At 36.5% G+C, this 19,498-nt stretch overlaps 1 protein-coding gene and 1 long non-coding RNA gene across 26 annotated transcripts in view; both read right to left on the minus strand.

Annotated features, from left to right (window-relative positions):
• The window catches only part of CELF2 (CUGBP Elav-like family member 2), a 330,610-nt gene that overhangs the window by 267,771 nt on the left and 43,341 nt on the right, over nucleotides 1-19,498 (minus strand). The gene's annotated exons all lie outside the window — the stretch shown is intronic.
• On the minus strand, nucleotides 1,237-10,943 carry LOC140125638 (uncharacterized). Its single transcript, XR_011854661.1, has 4 exons — nucleotides 10,871-10,943; nucleotides 6,342-6,465; nucleotides 3,367-3,435; nucleotides 1,237-1,609 (listed from the first exon to the last, which is right to left on the minus strand). It is a non-coding gene; the product is annotated as an uncharacterized lncRNA (long non-coding RNA).

A 19,498-nucleotide genomic window follows, 5' to 3' on the forward strand; every position in this document is an offset into this window, starting at 1 on the left:
TGAGGAAGATATGAAATTCAACCTAAGAAGCAAGCACTTTTCATAAAGGCTGACCTTGATGAATAAAAAAAAATCTTTGTTTCTAACTTTCCAACCCATGCAACAATGTAATTCCCAATCTTCTGTAGAATAGATTGTCTAATTTTAGAGAGGCGAGTAGCATGGATTCCGCAGTGCGCACAGGCAGCTCGGCTCAATCAGCTGACTTTTATCTCTGTGACTGCAGGTCGCATTATCTCATGAATGAACTGCTATGTAGGTCAGTTTGAATCTTCTTCTAATTGAATGCACATTTTAGTCATGGCATTCATGCTCTAAATATCAAGTTCCTTGATAATTGGTAGACAGAATATATGCTTAACACAGTAAGACAACCATTTTCGACCCTTATTTCATACATTTGGCGTTTTCAATGCTGGTATAGATGTTTATTACGGTTTAGTATATCTATTAAGTAGAAAAAGATGCTGGGTAACATTTCAACTACTGAAAAAGAGGAAAAAATATCAACATTGTTATAAAGAAAAAGGGTCTTATTTACAGAAACTGTGATCACTGTGATCACAAATATCCACTGTGGCTATTGTGCCATGATTCCGACCACAGCACAAAGCAGCCGGAAAAAGGATGATTCTTTGTTATGGCAGATACTGGAGACGGAGTTCGACATTTGTATCGCATTCAAACCTAGAATCCGCAACATTAGGTAACCTGCCTCAAATTAACTACCTGATATGGAAATCATTTTCCATTGTGGATAGTCATAGCAGTATATAGATTTATATAATGGTTGGCTAATACTTGGCCCTTCATCCAATCACAATGCACAGAGAATGGAACAGGAAACAGAAAGATCTATTTCCTGTGTTGAAATTCTCGGCAGGAAGATTTAAAGGTGTATGCTGTATGTGAAGGCCCCTACAATGCCATATGAGGTGGTATAGCTAATGGTAGACAATCTTTATAATTGGAAAATCGACTACAAGAATATGTTTCTTTGGTATTTTAAGGCCTTTCTCTTAAAAATAATGAACGTCATAATTCAAAGCCTGTACATTACTATCCATGCTGGATGTGTATTGGAGCTATCCATCTGAGCACTCATCCATATACTTCACCATAAGGACCGCAGCATGTGGTCTTCTGATTAACAGCATTTTTTTAAATTCTATTTTCCATAAACAACATTAATGCACTAGCTTAGAAGTAACTGATTGTGTGTATCCCTGACAAATAATACTTAATATTTCAATTGCACTTTATTAATCTCCATCCATCTTTCTTTCAGAAAACATTTAGAGGTGAAAATTTAATAAAGGAAAAACAATAATGCAATGTGTAGGGGAGAAAAAACTGAACAGCATTAATATTTAATATAAACAAGGGAGGCAGAATAGCAGAAGTATGTGCCAGCTAATGTACTCTGCCAGAATAACTGAATTTCACAAGATGCTAGATAAATGTTCAGGTTCGACCCATATGCTTTTCTATATTAACCCTCTCACGAGAGTCACTGGAAAGTGCTGGAGTCCTAGTTTAACTCTAAATAATGTTTTACTGCATTGCTTCCATGAAGAAAAATAGCTCCGATCCTTCAGTATAAGATGATCTGCAAGACATTGTCATATACATTTATTCTTTACATATTGAGCTTTATTACTCAGAAGCTAATATGAGTAGTACAGAGGTATTAACCCCAAAAGATTACATAATCTTTTACACACAAAAAAGTAAATAGACTCAATTTATCATACGCTGGCGAATGGTGTGCCAGCATATGAAGTAGTGAATCTCTCATATGGCCAATTCATGGTATAGGCTACAGGTAGTCCACAGGCACAGGAAAGTAATACACTACACTGGCCCAATCACTGCCAGGCGTGTTAACCTTCATGCCCCTCCAAGTCCACTTGGTGTGGAGGTGGTGTAAGGGTTGAATTAGGTACAATTCCTGGCTGTACACCCACAGCTTCACCTATTTCAGGGCTTGTACAACCGAATACTGATACACAAGTCCAAAAAAATCCCCCAAGCATCAATTCTACCTATATATATATATATATATATATATATATATATATATATATATATATATATACAAAGGCACAAATGCTATGTATCATAAGTATATACAGAAAACCTAAGGTAAATAAAAGGAACAAAAATAATTTATTCTATACATATAGTTTTATTAGCTTCTGTGCTAATAAAAAATATCTGGGTAGCTATTGCAGAAAATAGAGCCATGGGCAAAGAGTAAAATAATTTTTATTTTTCTGTAATTTTAAATAATCCCTGGTGGTCTAGAGTAGTAAATTGGTGACAGCGTAGCTCAGGTTATCAATTTCTTTTCACAAATCAATTGTTCTTGACAACTTTGCCTATTTACCAATAAGCAGCCATTCTTTGTTTTCTTACCCTTTGTATAAGCAGTATGTGGTCTTCTATGTGTCTTTACTCTGTGCTGGTTATCTATATAGGAATTCATACCCTGCATTGGTTGAAACTGGAGATGGATACTGAGTGATTTGCTGCTTAAATAAGAGGGACACCTCCATGTAATATGGATGATATAATAGCAGCTCTCTCTGTACCTAGCAAGAGAGCCTTTCGCCTATGTCTATGTTCAGTTCTTATTGTAGTGAACATTTACTGACTACCTTCAGAGCCGCACATACTTGCATATGTGGCCATAACACCATGGGGAGTTAAGTAAGTCTCCATTTCTGCTTGCCGCCTCCCTCTCCTTGAACGTTGGAGTGAATAATTAGCAGACAAGGGAGCCAGCAGCAGCTCCTGTGACATAGCCAGGAGCCCCTGAAGGTCATTTGCATAATTTTCAAAAACATTTTTCTCTAAAAACAAAGCTGTTAGAAACAAAAAGAAGAACAGATCTGGTTTCAGGAGGCAAACACCAGCATGTATGTATACTTGGTTTAGAAGAACTGCATCCATGAGGTACATTCCCTTTAAGAGAAGGAATCCATAAACAGCAGGTGAGTAACTGATCAGCATATTCATACAGCAGAAATGTCGCACATAGTGCTCTTAAGCACTGTGCTCTGAATAGCACTGCTATCAAAATGATTGGCAGAAAGAAAGCTGCAATGTGTACTTAGAAACATGCACAGAAAAATAAAAACTGAGGCGGGTGCTAGATCATCTCTGATTGCACATAGGGGAAATCTCAAATGTGAAAATTGGAAACCGGAGAGTGGAGTATTGTTCCTCTTCATGGTCAGGATCCTGCAGCCCCAAAGAATATTCTGCCATGTTAGCAGCTGTAAGCAATTATACAATTAAGCATTCAATCTTACTTAAGAGCTCCAAGTACCTCTGCAGTTTTCTCTGCAGGTAAAATGATACCTTTTTTCTTCAGTACAAGTACATTGTGTGGAGGCTTTTATTTTAAATCATTTTTGAATGTTCTTTCATCTGTAAAATAAATTAGACATGTTCTAGAAATCACATACAAACTACATGGAGTTTATCCATTTTCATACAACTATGTATCACATTTGTATTTGCCAAATGTGCCAAATTTGGCTGTACTAGCCAACCACCTAATGGTCTCCTGACCTTCCCATGAATATCTGGAGAGGTAAATGGTCCATACAAAAAATGTGGTGGAACGTTGTTTCAGATTAAATGAAATCAAAAGACAAGGGGGCGCTGTCTCCGTCTGGTGAAAAACAGGTTTAATCACCAGAGGCGAGAGGGCTTTTTTACTATGAGAACTGTCAACCTGTGGAATAGCCTGCCTCAGGCGCTGGTAATAGCAGGGACAACAGAGAGCTTCAAGAACGGTCTAGATGCCTTTTTACACCTAAATAACATTGACGGTTATGTTATATAGAATTTTTACGCCAAATCCCTTCCTCGTCCAATCACTTCCCTTCTTTGTTTGAACTTGATGGACAGGTGTCTTTTTTCAACCGTATAAACTATTACTATGACTAGGTAAGGATTGAGTAGATCGGCTTTGACATGCCTGATAATTATGTTTTCAGGAAGAAAAGAAGACAGGTGTCACTCTACTCTATGTATTGGAATTTTCCAATATGATCCACTGGTAAATAATGAATAAACCTGAGAATTTTTAAAATTAGTCTTTTATGCAGTAATTTCAGTGCCTCTTTGAACTTCCACGGGGTCTCCTTTCTTCTAATACTAAAATTGTATAAAGGCCACCAAAAACAAGCAAACAGTCAGCACTGTGTAATAGAATAGCATGAGACAAATCATTAGAATCCTGTATATTATGTAAATATTTTTCTGACAATGTTTCACCACAAATACAGGTAACAATGTACCCAAACAAGAGATGAACCTTTGGGGCTAATATGAACAACACAAATTGTCAGATGTGTGTCTCATAACAGTAAGTTTCAGTCTTTAAATAGAGATAATCTTGCTTTTCATCAAAATATTAAGTAAAATAATCAGATTCTTTATTATGACCATTGAAGTAACACTCCTAGAGAAGAGGATTTGAAGGGTTTAGTGTATAAACAGGTGTTTAGGCCTTACAATTGGACAGACTATACCATAAGCTGAGGAGAAAGGTCCTTGGTGACTAATTAAATCAACCCCTTTGCTACTTGATAGCCCTTTCTCTCCTATAGACAGAAAATCAACACGAGCTTATTGGTAATAAAAGGTAATGTTGAGTTGAGCTGCAGAGGTAAGGAGTGGGTAACACTTAATCCTTGATAAATCTGCCTTGCTTTCCATCTCAGGAGACACTTTACAACTTGTGCTGTCACTGGATTGTCATTTGAGGCAAACTGAGAAAAAACCCTGAAGCTAGCCAGTAGCCAGTAGCTTACATGATTGAGCTTGTCCTTCAAGACTGACAAGTAGAAGACACAAATGGGAAAATGAGAGCAAGGAGCACTATATGTATTCTGGGGATTTTGAATATATTTCTAGTTAGAAAAGTATGATAAGGTATTTTTTTTACCAAAGATATACACAGTGTATATATAAAGGGGTTTGTCCATGATTGAAAGTTAACAAATTTGATCCCCTAGTGATGATTACGCAATAAAGATCATTTTAACCCAATTATTTTTACAATTTTACAGTTTTATTGCTGTTTTAGCTCTAAGCAGGCTCTTCATGATTTCTCTGTGCTATGAGATTCTGTGTGCTGACTATGTGCCCAGATTATCATAGTTCAGGGTTTATCTAAACTTTGATTTAGCCTCTGAACATGCTACGAGTAAGTGAGATGTGACAGATCATGATATGAGAGATGAGATGGATATAAAATGCAATAACTCTCTTAGCTCTGCTCCCTCATCTTAGCAATAACACACACAGTCAGCTCTGCTAAAAATCTTATCTGCTTGTAGTTTGTAGAGTAAGTCTCTCCATGCTGCTGTTTGCCGACAGGAAGTACCTGTGTTTGAGCTGGTCTTGAAATGCAGGGGTAGGGGCCGCAGGCAGAGAGTACTGCAGTGTGCAGACAAGAGAAGCTATTCATGAGATGATTCCGACCATAGTCAAAAGATTTACGGTTGTATACAGGGACAACTGAAATTGAAAACACCAGGACTGATAGAGGCAGATTGGAATTATCTGTGAAATGCTGTATTTTTGTTAAAAACAGTGAATTAGAGAATTTGTTATTGTGTTATCCTGAGTTTATTTAATAATCTTGTTGTTGTGGGAATACCCCATTAAGTTCAGCTTTTTTTCATTTTACAGAATGGTTCTACCAGTTCTTGTATCAAACATCAAAGCCTGTATTTTGGTTATGTTAAGAAGCTCTATAAACTGCAAAATATGTAGAAAAAGAGTATACTGCTGTACTGCATGCATAGAAGTGCATATAACAATCCTATGCTGCAGAGGACATGCATTGTGTTTGGCCTGTAAGGTGGATGGCAACAGAGAGCTAAAATAATCACTCTGAAGTCTGGCTTTTAATCACTTTTCTGGCAGTGTTTTTTCACAGGTATAATGTGGTGATCTATAAAACACATATGAATATATATATATCTATATCTATATATATATATATATATATATATATATATATATATATATATATATAGATATAGATATATATATATACATATTCATAATAGGCAAAAAAACATTAACTAGTTTTATGCTAGGCAGGTATTAAACATAAACTTAACAGCCTACCACGATTATTTATGCAGCATTAAACCGTTAAAATTGAGATTAAAACATAAAATCGTGTTGTTCGACAGTGACATAATGCTGAAAGGTGTGAGAAAAACTAAATACAACTTTAATGTGACATGCTTTTATCGAGAAAGCTATGTACTGCTATATTTCAATGACAAAAAACAGATAAGAGCCCTCACCCCTTGTTGATATATTGTACAGATCTAGACAATGTATTATCAGAAGACAATTTGGAATCCTTTTTCTCACAGTTCCATTTTCGGTCTTGTATTCTCCTGAGTGGCTGCTTCCATAAAAAGCTATCTGTGATCAGGAAGCAGAGAGGGTCTAATCAATGGCACAATGTAGGCATCTACCTGTGCTATTGTAGCAATGGAACGTAAAGAATTGTGACAGTTCATTAATGACCAGCCTTTATAGACTGTCTGATAACACTAGGTTAATGGTTCATTGTGATACATTCCTGTTTTGTGTAGTATACCAACACTAGGCATATTATAAATAACATATAAATCTTTCATAGAAAATAATGTAACCACTCCAATAAAACACTTAAATAAGATGAACCATGATATTACATATATTGATTATAGCTAACAGTAAATGTCAGTTCAGTGGAGAGGGGAGGATGTTTACAGAGTGCCTTCACATGAGAGTACCAATTTTATGGCAAGAGAAAACTTTTTAAATTCTGTAGAAAACATTGACAGACTTGCCCATGGCTATCTGCACATGACAAGTCCAGGTCCACTGGACACAAAACACAGCCTGTGGACCATAGTTTGTGTCCTGTGTCTCATTGGCAGCTGAGCTCTGCACACGCTGATGCCTTTTGACAGGCAGAACCGCAAATTTGCTCTATGTTTTGTTGCCCAGGCAGTCAGCCCATGCACAGCCCTATGGAATCCACATTTCTGTGCATGAACCCATAGAAGTAAATGGGGATGTGTACTAGGTATTGAAACAACGACTAGCACACTTTCAAAATTCAATTTTTTGTGCATGAAGGCTTACTACCAGAACCCAGGATGGAATTTGTAAGGATACCCAGTTGCAAAACTACTAAATAAAGTATCCATTGAAGCAGCACTTTAGTTGAGAAAAAGAAGAAACTTTTATCCACCCATAGTCAGATGTATGCATGGAGTGCTGCTTCCATGGACGGTTTATTTCCTTGGTTGCTTACTGGCTACTATATCAAGCCTTTTTTGGGTTTGGACCCCTACATTTTGCTGTGCTGCTCCTGTAACTTGTTTCTTTAGTTGCAAAACAATGTATCAACAGCCTGTAATTCACAACAGCATGTCATACAAATAATGGATAAAAGGTGTTTAATATGTGTTTACAAGGGGGTTTACTAAAGCAGACAACCCTTATCAATTTAACAACAAAAGTCTATATCCGAAGAGAGGTGCAAAACTAATAAAACAAAGCCATATAGAAAGCTCAAAAGTTCATGAGTCGAGAAAAGTCTCTATATATGTGTATGTCTGCGCTTCAACAATAAACCGATGCTTCTGCGTTGAAATAAACTATGATAAGTCCCCTAATACATCTAATCAGATTAGATCAGCTTTGTGCACTTTCCACAAACAAGCTGCAACAAGACTCACATACCACGACAAAGCAATCGCATCTCAAATAGATACACAAAATGGAGGGGAAAGGACTGAAGAATTCCATTGTAATATAAGAGATAATGCCTGAGGCCTTGCTTTCTTTAATCTCAGACTCTGTTGTATTTTCATCTTTTTGGCCCTGACAGCTGTTCCATCCTTGAGTGTTCCCTTCTTATAGTTGTTAAAAATGTCTTCAATTCTAAACCTCTTACTACAGCTTATAAAACACATGTAGTGGCGATCAGAAAATACTGTACAAATATTGTTACCTTTCCACCTCAATAAAATCAGCATTACTGATTATTTCTGAATAGATTGTTTGCCTCCAAGTTAATTGCTTTGTAAAAAGAGAAACAGAATAAGTATAAAATGGCTATATGTGTTCTGCTGCTTTCAGTTCCATTAGATCAGGCTACCAAATGTTTGGTGCTTCGATGTTTCTTCTATACTTTGTGGGTTCCCACAAAGGAAAATGTATTCATTTTCTTCCTTTACAAACATGCATTTCTGAATATGGTAAACTATGGCAATGAGGCCACATTCACTCAGCAAAGCCAATGTGAATGTGTAGGAATATAATTTCTGCATTTTGACACTTGATGGTATATCTATATAAAATCCAATAGAAAAATTCTAAGGTTCACGTGGGTATTATAGGTTGAATATTTCAATAGACTTTAATGGGTCCTACAGTCCCGATCTGTATGGATGTATCCAAGAATAACCTTAACTTTAGCTTCATTTTCAATAAATAACATAAAATAATTTATCAAACCCTTGTAAAGCTGCAATCCATATATATATATATATATATATATATATATATATATATATATATATGAGATATAGGAGAGATATAGGATATATAGGGGCATAGGGGAGAGATATAGGATATCTATGCAGTATATACATATATATAATTAAATATGTTAAATCAAAATAGATATAGATTACATAATCTATAACCTTAAAAGAACACAAATGCTACCTATGTACTAATAAGGTAACGTTACAGACCTTGTTTTAGCTTTACATTTTAAAAATCCGTTGGGAGGGATAGAACATATCCCATGTGGTCCTGTTGCTCAACCTCCCCTCATGAAAGTGGCATAAGGAAAGAACATCATCAGCAGCCAGTCCACAGTAATGTTTGAGATGCTGAGAGACGTATAAGCTCAGTAGAGGTCAGGGGAGGGATTCAACGCTTTGCATCAATCCTCCATTGCCTCCTTTGGCCTCCGCTGAACTTATATGTCGCTCAGCAGGATGGAGCTTGCTACGATGCACACTAGTCAGACAGAGGCAAAAAAGGATGCCTCCACCTGTCAGTATACAGTGGGGCACATTTACTTACCTGTCCTGTCGCGATCCCCGAAAGTGCATTGTCCGTCCGGAAGGCACTCTGCCGCGATTAAGCGATTAATGAAGATCGTGTTGCTTCCCACTCAGGTCCGCCGGAGTTCAACTTCTTCTTCCCGCTGTATGTAAGTGCATTGCAACACAATTTGGACTTTCGGTCCACCCCCCCCCCCATTTCTGTCGCATGAAAGCCAGCACAGCTGCGCCACAATCCAATCACGTGCAATACAATCCCCAGGTAAATACTTGTCACAGCGCCGCAAATCCCGAAAATTTAGAAAATCCGACGAAAGTGTGATTCCCGGGACCCTTAGTAAATAAGCCCCAGTATGTCTATCTTGGTGTATACGTTGTGTCAATAAAACAAGGTGAGAATGTAGCCTTACGTAGACATAAAACTATAATATTCATGAATTTTCCCAAGTCTTATGTATTTGTACAAAAACCTCAATGTGCCACTGTATGACTTTGGAGACCTTAAGTGTCTGAAACTTTTGATATAAATTAGCTCCACAATAACACCATGTGATGCTATTCCACATATGCAGAAATAAGAAACCATCTACCATTAACAAACATAATATGAAATAAATTAAAGGAAGTCCTCAGTGCCAACTCTGAAAAACAATATGCTGCTCTCTGAATCCTATTTATCTACTTACATAATTTGCAATTCTCCATTTTTCATATTTTTCAAAGTCTGACAACATACGCAGCTGCATGGAAAATGTCTCTTGGCTTCAGGGGATGAGAACTAGCTATATTTTTTGTCTAATGATCACAGTCATTCTGACAACTCTTTGGAAGTCCACATTATACATCCCTGTTTTTCTATTGCACTGGTTTCCAGGCAGCATTTTTTCCTCACTGACATAAAAAAACACATTCTCGGTCGTCCTTGTTGAATTAAAAACACATTTGCTGAAGTGTTAATCATTGTGCTAGGGGCTAGCTCTGCATTTTTTCCAATTTCCCAAAGAGCTCTTTGTAAACAAGGACAGAGAGATATAGGGTAACCAGAAAACTTTTAACTCCAAAATAGCTTGGAGTCTTTCATTCAGTAAATGTATTGATGAGCATAGTTGGGGCGAGTTTGGCAAGGTTGCTAATTTGGAACAATTCTGTGATATGACAACACAGCGTCATCAGAATACTCCATAGTGCAATTATGTACAGTTAGGAAGTAAGTCAATCTTCCCATGACAAAATTAACTAAGGCAGTGACATGACTGTTGTCTATGACTATTAAGAATTCTCTGGGAATAAATATGTCTGTTTGGCATATGTTGGTATACCTCTGTATTAGAGAGAGTCACCAGAAAATGACATATACTAAATATATACTATTATATATACAGTACTAAATATATATTTTCTTCTTTTTTAGGACACTATAAAAAAGTACTATATCCTGCAATTCTCACTCTGAACACTAGGCTTAATAACAGATTGAAATTTGCAAATTCATAATATACTTTCTGTATCATGTTTTCTATATCTCTGCTTGCCGTCATTCTATATGAAGCTTCATTGTTTACTTCCAGTGGACAGAAATCTGACCATGGTCACACAGCTGCACAGCTCTTATCCTCTTAACAGCTTGTGAAATAATAGCATGTTACAAGTTCTGTAAAGGAGTATAGAAAAGGCTGAGGGGCAGAGATCTCTCCATACAAGCTGGGTGTTTGCTGCAATATGGATTAACATTCGCAAATAGTGCCATCACCAACCCTTTAGTAACTCTTCCAGTCTTTCAGATCCTGGAGTCTTATAAAGGCTTCAGGTTGTTGTAGCAACTGATCGTTGCTCCCCAATGACGTCACAGTGAGTGACGATCAGCTGCCATGACAGCCTGGAGCCTTTATAAGACTTCAGGACCTGTCATTGCTTAAGATGTGTAACAATGTGCCAGTTTGTTTTAAAACAACAAGACCCATATAAATTTGGTATCACCGTGATCATAACAACCTAAAGAATAAAGGCGTCATCATTTGGAGTGCACAAGGAAAACCACAAAAACCATGCCCACAAGAATATCACATTTGGAATTTTTTTCCCCTGCTTCCCAGTACACAGCATGAAATAATAAAAAATGCTGCTATGAAATACAATTTGGGGAAACCAATTTGTGAAAACAAGCCCTAACAAATCTCTGTACATGGAAAAATAAAGAAGTTATAGATTTTTGCAGGTAGTGGGTAGAGAAAAATAAAAATGCAAAAAGGGTCCAAGTCATTTTATGATATAGGATTATATCACATGGCTTTGATTACTCTCTGTGATTTCAAAGAGCCATGCACCTATCTGAAATCAATATGACCATGGTCAAATTTCTGTCCACTGGAAGCAAACATAGAAGCTTTCAATAGAATGACAACAAGCACAGATGTGGACAACCGTGAGGTAATGATACAGAAAGTATATCGGATAATTGCACAATTGTATTTATTTGTTGAAAAGGGAACGCCTCTATAAGTGCGGGCACATGATGCCTCATCGCTTGACATATTCCCCCCATCATCTTTGCCTCCACTTCTGTAAATTATATCACCACTTTTTTACACAGAATATTACCAAAGATCTGGCAGTATATTACCAAAGATCTTCTCCATAATCTTGGACAGAAAATGGAAGAAAAAAAGTTACAATCTAAAGATAAAACAGGTCATTTATATGTGATACAGTTTATTACCTGGTTGGAGTAAAATGTATATTGACTTATTCCATTTAATTGAAAGTATTGCAATACATAAGCTCAGTTTTGTGGTGCTTTTTAGCAGGAAAGCAGGGATATAATTATGATGGACAGAGCCTTGTCTAAGGAACTGAGGTCAGTACTTGAAACATAGACCCACCAAGGTCGTCTCAAACTAGGCTTCATGCATTGAAGAGTATTTTACATGTGTGTTAGTCAAATCACTAATGTGCTGCTCATTGTAACATTCATAGTCATTCTATCAGCCTCTACTAAAGCTTTTTTTGCGTCCGATTTTCCAATAGAGATTTTGCTATAGATTTCATGAGAGTTGAATTGTGGCAGATATTCCATCTTACAATCTGTACTTTTATAGATAAATACAGAAGTAAATTTTGCGGAACTGCATTTCCACCAGGAGGATCTGGAATGACAATCAACTAGCTTTAGAGTGAATAAAGTCAGGGGTAGGATTGTAAATAAAAGGACACAAAGAAGAATATTTATAACATCAAATAACTAACGATATAGTCATGACATTTGCTCATCCTTACTCAAAGCACAATATCCTCTGGCAAAAGTTTTATCTGTTTTCCGATCTTAGCATCAGAAGGATATGATTGTCAGTGTGCCACTTTGAAAATTAGCCAAAAACACATGTACCAAATATAACCTCTATGTCTGCATCCAGCTGCTCTGTGCAGCTCCCCTGATGAGCATGCTGTTTCTGACTTGTACAGGCTGATTTAATTTCTAAGCTAAAAAAAATCTTATTTTTAACAACAGATAATATAATACACATATATATATATATATATATATATATATATATATATATATATATACACACACGTCATAATACTTTCAAGGGCAAAATGAAAGTGGTTCCAAACCAGAATGAGCTCAGAATGGCCCTTGAACAGTCAGAGATTAATTTATGTGGCTTTAAAATTGCAATGACAAGTGGCATGAAATAGGTATAATTACTTCTATGAAGCAACCTACATGCTTGCCAAACGCAGTGCTGGCGTCAGTGAGAAAGCAATTAGATATAAATGTATCAGTAATGTCCGAGAACCAAATATATAAAAAAAATGTAGGTGTCTTTATGTTACGTAAATTCATCACTCCTCTAGGTTACCTTGTAGCTTCAAGGAGAAATGAGTCAAAAGGAAATCTTTATTTATTTTGTTACTTTTTGATAAATATATGTTTTTAATCAAAATATATATCATAAATGTAATTTATGATATATATGCAGCACTTATTTTACAGGTTGTACTTTGTTACATTGCAGCCAATTGGTAAGATCGTGTGTAAGATCATTAATGTACACTTTGCACCCCATCTTGACAGAAAAACTGCAATTTTGCTAATTTATTAAACAAGAAAAAATAAAATATCACATGGTCATAAGTATTCAGACCATTTGCTCAGTATTGAGTAGATGCAGCTTTTCAGCTAGTCCACTTCTGGCTGGGCTAGTCAAGAATGGTCAAGAATGGTCACAGAGCTGCTCGGAAGCCACTGCTGTTATTTTAGCTGTGCTTAGGGTCAATGTCTTGTTGTAAGGTGAACCTTCGGCCCAGTCTGGTATCTCTGTACTTGGCCGCATTCATCCTTCCTTCAATTGCAACCTGCAGCTGAAAAACACCCCCATAGCATGATGCTGCCACCACCATGTGTCACTGTTAGGCTTGTATTTGGCAGGTGATGAGCAGTGCCTGGTTTTCTCCACATATACCACTTAGAACCAAGACCAAAAAGGTCAATCTCCGTCTCATCAGAATCTTATTTTTCATAGTCTGGGAGTACTTTTTTTGCAAACTGTATTTGGGCTTTTGTATATGTCTTGTACTGTGGAAAGGCTTCCATTGGCACACACTGCCATAAAGCCCCAACTGGTTGAAGGCTGCTGTAAAACTTAACTTTATAGAACTTTCTCTCATCTCCCTACTGCATCTCTGGAGATCCGCCACAGTGATCTTGGAGTTTTTCTTTACATCTCTCAAAAAGGCTCTGCTCCCACGAATGTTTAGTCTGGATGGCCAGGTTGAGGAATAGTTGTCATCCCAAACTTCTTCCATTAAAGGATTATGGAGGTCACTATGCTCTCTTGTGAATTGGCCAGATCAGTCCCTTGGCACAATTCTGTCTCTGAGCTCCTTCGGAAGTTCCATAGACCACATGATTCTCATGTGCTCTACATGTGCTGTGAGGTGTGAGGTCCAATCAGTTTAATTAAACACAGCTGGACTCCAATGATGGAGTTTGTCAAGATACAATGCAGAGTGTACATTAACTACCAAATAAAAAAAACCTTTTTTATACCAATAGGCTACAATGAGTGAAAAAAAAAAAAAAACATTTAAAAGGGTCTGAATACTTTCTGTATCCACTGTATGCCATAAGTAGAGCCTTAAGCACAATGTGAGACACTGCTTGGTAAGCCCTAAGAAACATTTAGGATTTACGAAAAGCTAGTCCATTGTGCCTTAATGTTCCTAGCTATAAACTGTGCAGGTTATAGTCAATGTGCCAGACACTCCACAGCCCAGCATTTGGTGTGGATGTGGCAAAGGCCAAGAACTGCAAATTTTTCAAAGCTTGTATTCCAGTGCAAGCTTTGATAAATCTTTCTAATCCTATATTACTAATTATTAATCGCTGGGGGGAATTTGTCAGGGATTGTACGTGAGTTTTGTGTTGTGAAATCCCCAAAATAATTGAAATTCCTTTAGAAACACTGGGAATTGTTATTATTTCCCCCTTTGCCAAATGGACATAGAGGACTGTGAAGGAGGGCTGTAGAGTTGCTGCGGTTCTGCAATCACTTTGGCTTGTGACATACAGAATTGCTAAACTATGGTTGTCTGGATATTCCTAGATCCACATTGTCTTTGTCAAACATTTTGACGTTTTCTTTAGGCTTCTATTAGTCCACCTCTTTTTTATCCACCTAGCGGTAAGTACTCCAACCGACAAACTATTTAAGAGCTGAGTCTGTAGTTACTACATACATTTATTCATCCCATTTTCTTTTTAGTGTCATTCACATTAATTTTCTATAAGAGAATCCCTCGATATCCCTTATTTACCACAGCATGATACCAGTGACTTCTATAGATGCAGTTATATGACTCAAAGCATTTATGGAACAGTAATATGACCCTGGAACCTATTAACAAACTCTTTAGTTATCTGCAAGCTGTTGTTCCTATGTGAAGTACATGACTATAGTACATGGCCTAGAATTTTAGGATGACTACACAGGTACTAAAAAATTGTACATTTTGTAGTGAATAACATGTTGGTGGCTTTTAACTATCTATAGTTTTCTATAGTTTTTTCTATAAATAAAATTATCCATTTTCTGCTGTGGTTTCAGTTTTCTGTAAAAGGTACAGGAAACTGGCGTCCATTCATTTTGCTATTGTGCCCTATGATTTTCAGGTATGATCACCTTACAGTATGGAATGTTTTTTATCTGTGCCTAGAAAAAAATAACAATAAATCTCCTCGATTTAGGAATTACTACTTTCACTTATATAAAGCCATCTCAATGGGACAGTACAACTCTTTTCCATGTCCAGACAAAACCTATATGCTAAATAAAACCCACATTTACCACATAAGTCATCAACCCCAACTTTATACTAGCTTAAATGGCAAAAAAATGTGAACATCATTTAGTACTTTTTTTTATGGAAACGATGGACACCAATACAATCAATGAGGTCCTCTGGGTGCTGTTAGTGTCATTTCCCTATGATGGAAGAAAAAAAAATTAAATGCAGACACAGATGTGACCCCAGACTTAGCGGTTTACAGAGAAATTATGCTTCAGTTGCTAAATGATCCAGTAAGGGGATATGTCACACTGATGATAGGAATTAACAGAAGGGAAGTTTAGACATTACCGCACGCTTTGAAAGTGTTAGTACAGATTAGAAATAGGAGATGTATTTATGGACCGAGTGAGTGACATATGGGATAACATTCATGTGTTATGGAGAAGAACAAGTGAGAAGACAGGAACTGGAGCTTCAAAAAGTGGCCAAGTCATATCAAAATAGCATGAATATCATTGCTAATTCCTAAATAGACTTATTGTGCACAAGGTCCTTTGGGCATGTACACTCGAGTATAAGCCGACCCGAGTATAAGCCGAGGCCCCTAATTTTACCACAAAAAACTGTGAAGACCTATTGAATTGAGTATAAGCCGAGGGTGGGAAATGCATTGGTCACAGCCTCTCCAGTATGTAGCCAGCCAGCCCCTGCCCCAGTGTATATAGCTTGCCAGCCCCTGCCCCAGTGTATATAGCCTGCCAGCCCCTGCCCCAGTGTATATAGCCTGCCAGCCCCTGCCCCAGTGTATATAGCCTGCCAGCCCCTGCCCCAGTGTATATAGCCTGCCAGCCCCTGCCCCAGTGTATATAGCCTGCCAGCCCGTGCCCCAGTGTATATAGCCCCCCCTTCCTCGTTGTGCAGCACAACAATACCTGATGGATCGCACAGAAAATCTACAAGTGCCGCCAGAAAGGCGAGTTTTGATTTATCTATTTTTTTGACTCGAGTATAAGCCGAGTTTGGGTTTTTCAGCACATTTTTTGTGCTGAAAAACTAGGCTTATACTCGAGTATATTTCTTCTCCTATGTATGTATAGTATAAAAGTAAAATACATAGATATATTTACATTTATAGACTTTGGGGGGACATGTATCAAGTCCTGATGCACCGCCAGAAATTGCCACTATTCCCCCTCAACAGTATCAACTCAATGCCATCAATTTGTCTTCCATATACATATCTTATCTGTGAATACCTTTCATTTATTAGGTGAATCTATATTTGGTAATGTGTGGTATATATGCATCGTTATTAGTGTTTGATATTCACAAAATCATGTCTTTGTTCTAAAATGAAATTTTGCATATGATAATTTTGTATATACTCTGTTCCCTTATAACAAATAGTAGGACCATTATACAAGCTCTTAATCCTTATAGACTGTAAGTTCTTGGCCCTCACTCCTATTGTTCCATATGACTATGATTTTACTATGTAATGTATTATTTTATTTGTTTATGTCACCTATGATTTGCAAAGCATTACAGAATATGATGGTGCTGTATAAATAAAAATTCCCCTTAGTATAAATAATATAAACAATGAGTGATGTGTATTTAATTAGGGTACTACTACGTATATATATATAGACACACTGCCAGGAATTGCAACTATTTCCCTCCAACATCACCTCCACGTCAAATGGGTGCAAAGAGGAGTTCCTGGTGCAGGACCTGGTGTAGAATTGTCCAGCCATGTGGTGGATAACATCAAGCCCTGGTGAATGCTGTGCCAACATTTGAAAAATCTTCCCCTTTGTATTTAGAGAGGCATTTTATCCTAGAAGCATTGGTTCCATGGGAGATGCTGATGAACATCACCTAATGTAGTATATACGGCAGCGCATGGCATGAATTATGAGACTAGTCAGAAATACAGTGTCCATGAAAAAAAAATTAAAATAAATGTAAGTTCACAAAATGTTGTTACATAAAAGAATTAACTGACACAAATATTCTCCCTAAATGAATAAATGTATTTTCCTTTTGAAAAATGTGAATGAAAAGCTGTTTTAAAATGATTAACAAATGTTTTTACCATCATTTGCTATTGTTCAATTTCTTTCACTAAACCTACATTACGCTGCTGAAGTAATGCTACAATAATACTTTTTAAATGAGATATGTAATTATACTTTATATTAATGAAAGACCATTCTAGTAACACTGTATCAACCATAAAAGCCATTAAAATCATCAAAAAAGCAATCAACACACAACATCTAAAAGCACATAAAGGAGAAAGACACAGGATAGTGCATGATTAAGGGCAACTTACACATCCCAAGAATGATCATAATATTTCAAAAAAATTTGCTTAACTATAAAACCAGATATTTAAATTGAGCTAATGGGAAATAAACATTGAGATGTCTCTTTGGCTGTAGAGCTAACAAAAATACTGAACCATCTATTACAAGATAATAAACGCCAAAGTGCAAAATCCATAGTAAATGCACCAAATAAAACTAATAACTAAACTTGTAGTTGTGCAAAAAGTATAGATACTGATAAATAAAGAAATAAATGGGAATGATTCAGAGACCAACAAACGTCTACCTATTATTGCCAACAATTGAAAAATCCAACACAAAAATCTCAAATCCTCAAATCCTTACACACACACATATATATATATATATATATATATATATATATATATATATATATATATATACTGTATATATATATATACTGTATATATGTATATATATGTGTGTGAAGTTTTAGTATCTGTTTGCTTCATTCATTGGACAGTTGCTCTCGTTGGCCTACTATTTACCGAGCACAATGATGTAGCTGAAGTTGTTTGAATTTTGCCGTTGTTCAAAGAAAGCTTTATAAAATCATTGTTTGACTTCTCTCATTGTGAAAGGTTAAAAGGCATTCAAGGGAATTGTTTCCTCTCATGATGGCTCAGCAAAGTTAAATAAACAGTCAAAAGTACAAGGGGGAAATATGTTCTAATGTATAAAGATGCAATGAATATGACATATAATGGTTATCCTCAGATTTAAAAACTTCATCAAGGACATTTCTGATTTGGACTGATACAAGATTAAAGAGCTTCACAAACTTTCATTCTGATTCAATATATACAATGGTTATAGACCAGTGGCTGATTTTTATTGTTCTTTTAGGCTTGGTTCACGCCTACCACATTTAGTGGTCAACCACTAAATGTACTGCCTAAACATACACAATATACACAATTTGAATAGGTCCCCTACTCTTGACACAGTCACATCGCTGGTGAATCCAGATCGAGGTGTTAGACAATCAGGAGGTGGAGTAACATATGTCATTGATTGACATGTTACAATGTATCCCACTGTATGCACCAATCAGTTGGGAGTCTGTTTCTTATGGGATGGGTATATTGGTTTAGCTATTACCCCACATTAAGCTTTTTGAAAAAATCATGCTTCATGTTAAGTCGGCTGCTTTCAAGGTTACCAAGAGGTAATATTTTCCTTTTAGCATTCTATAAAATGTATTTGCTGATTTCCCATAATCACCGAGTGGAGCATGAATGACTGTAAGTCTCCACATGCCTTTATTGGAAAAATTTCCGTAAGGAGATCTCTTATTTCCATGAGGTAGCCTATTCAGAATTTGTAGAATCGGGGCAGAACTCAATATAAAGGTCATTAAAAAAAACACTTCCTCCATGTAATATATGACCTTCAAAGACTAAAAGAAGACAGTATGAATAAGGGTTCAACAGAACTTTTTTTCTTTTAATTAAAAGTCCACTGGGCAGAAAGAAAACTTATGTAGTAACATTTTAGATTTGAGACTCTAAATTAGACATTTTATTTACCAAAATTAATGATCACCACCTTTGCCCCTAATTAAATAAATCATATCCTTCATTCAGTAGACTCATTAGGGGAAGGGTGGATGCAAAATGTGACTGATAATTGCCCGGGCTAATATTACCACCAAAATGTGTCCATCTGAGACTTTTCTCCCATTATCAAGGATGCATTATATCCCATTTATTGAAGAAATCCAATATTAATTACAGA

This window comes from Engystomops pustulosus, chromosome 4, assembly GCF_040894005.1.
Source record: "Engystomops pustulosus chromosome 4, aEngPut4.maternal, whole genome shotgun sequence".
NCBI classification, from domain to species: Eukaryota; Metazoa; Chordata; class Amphibia; order Anura; family Leptodactylidae; genus Engystomops; species Engystomops pustulosus.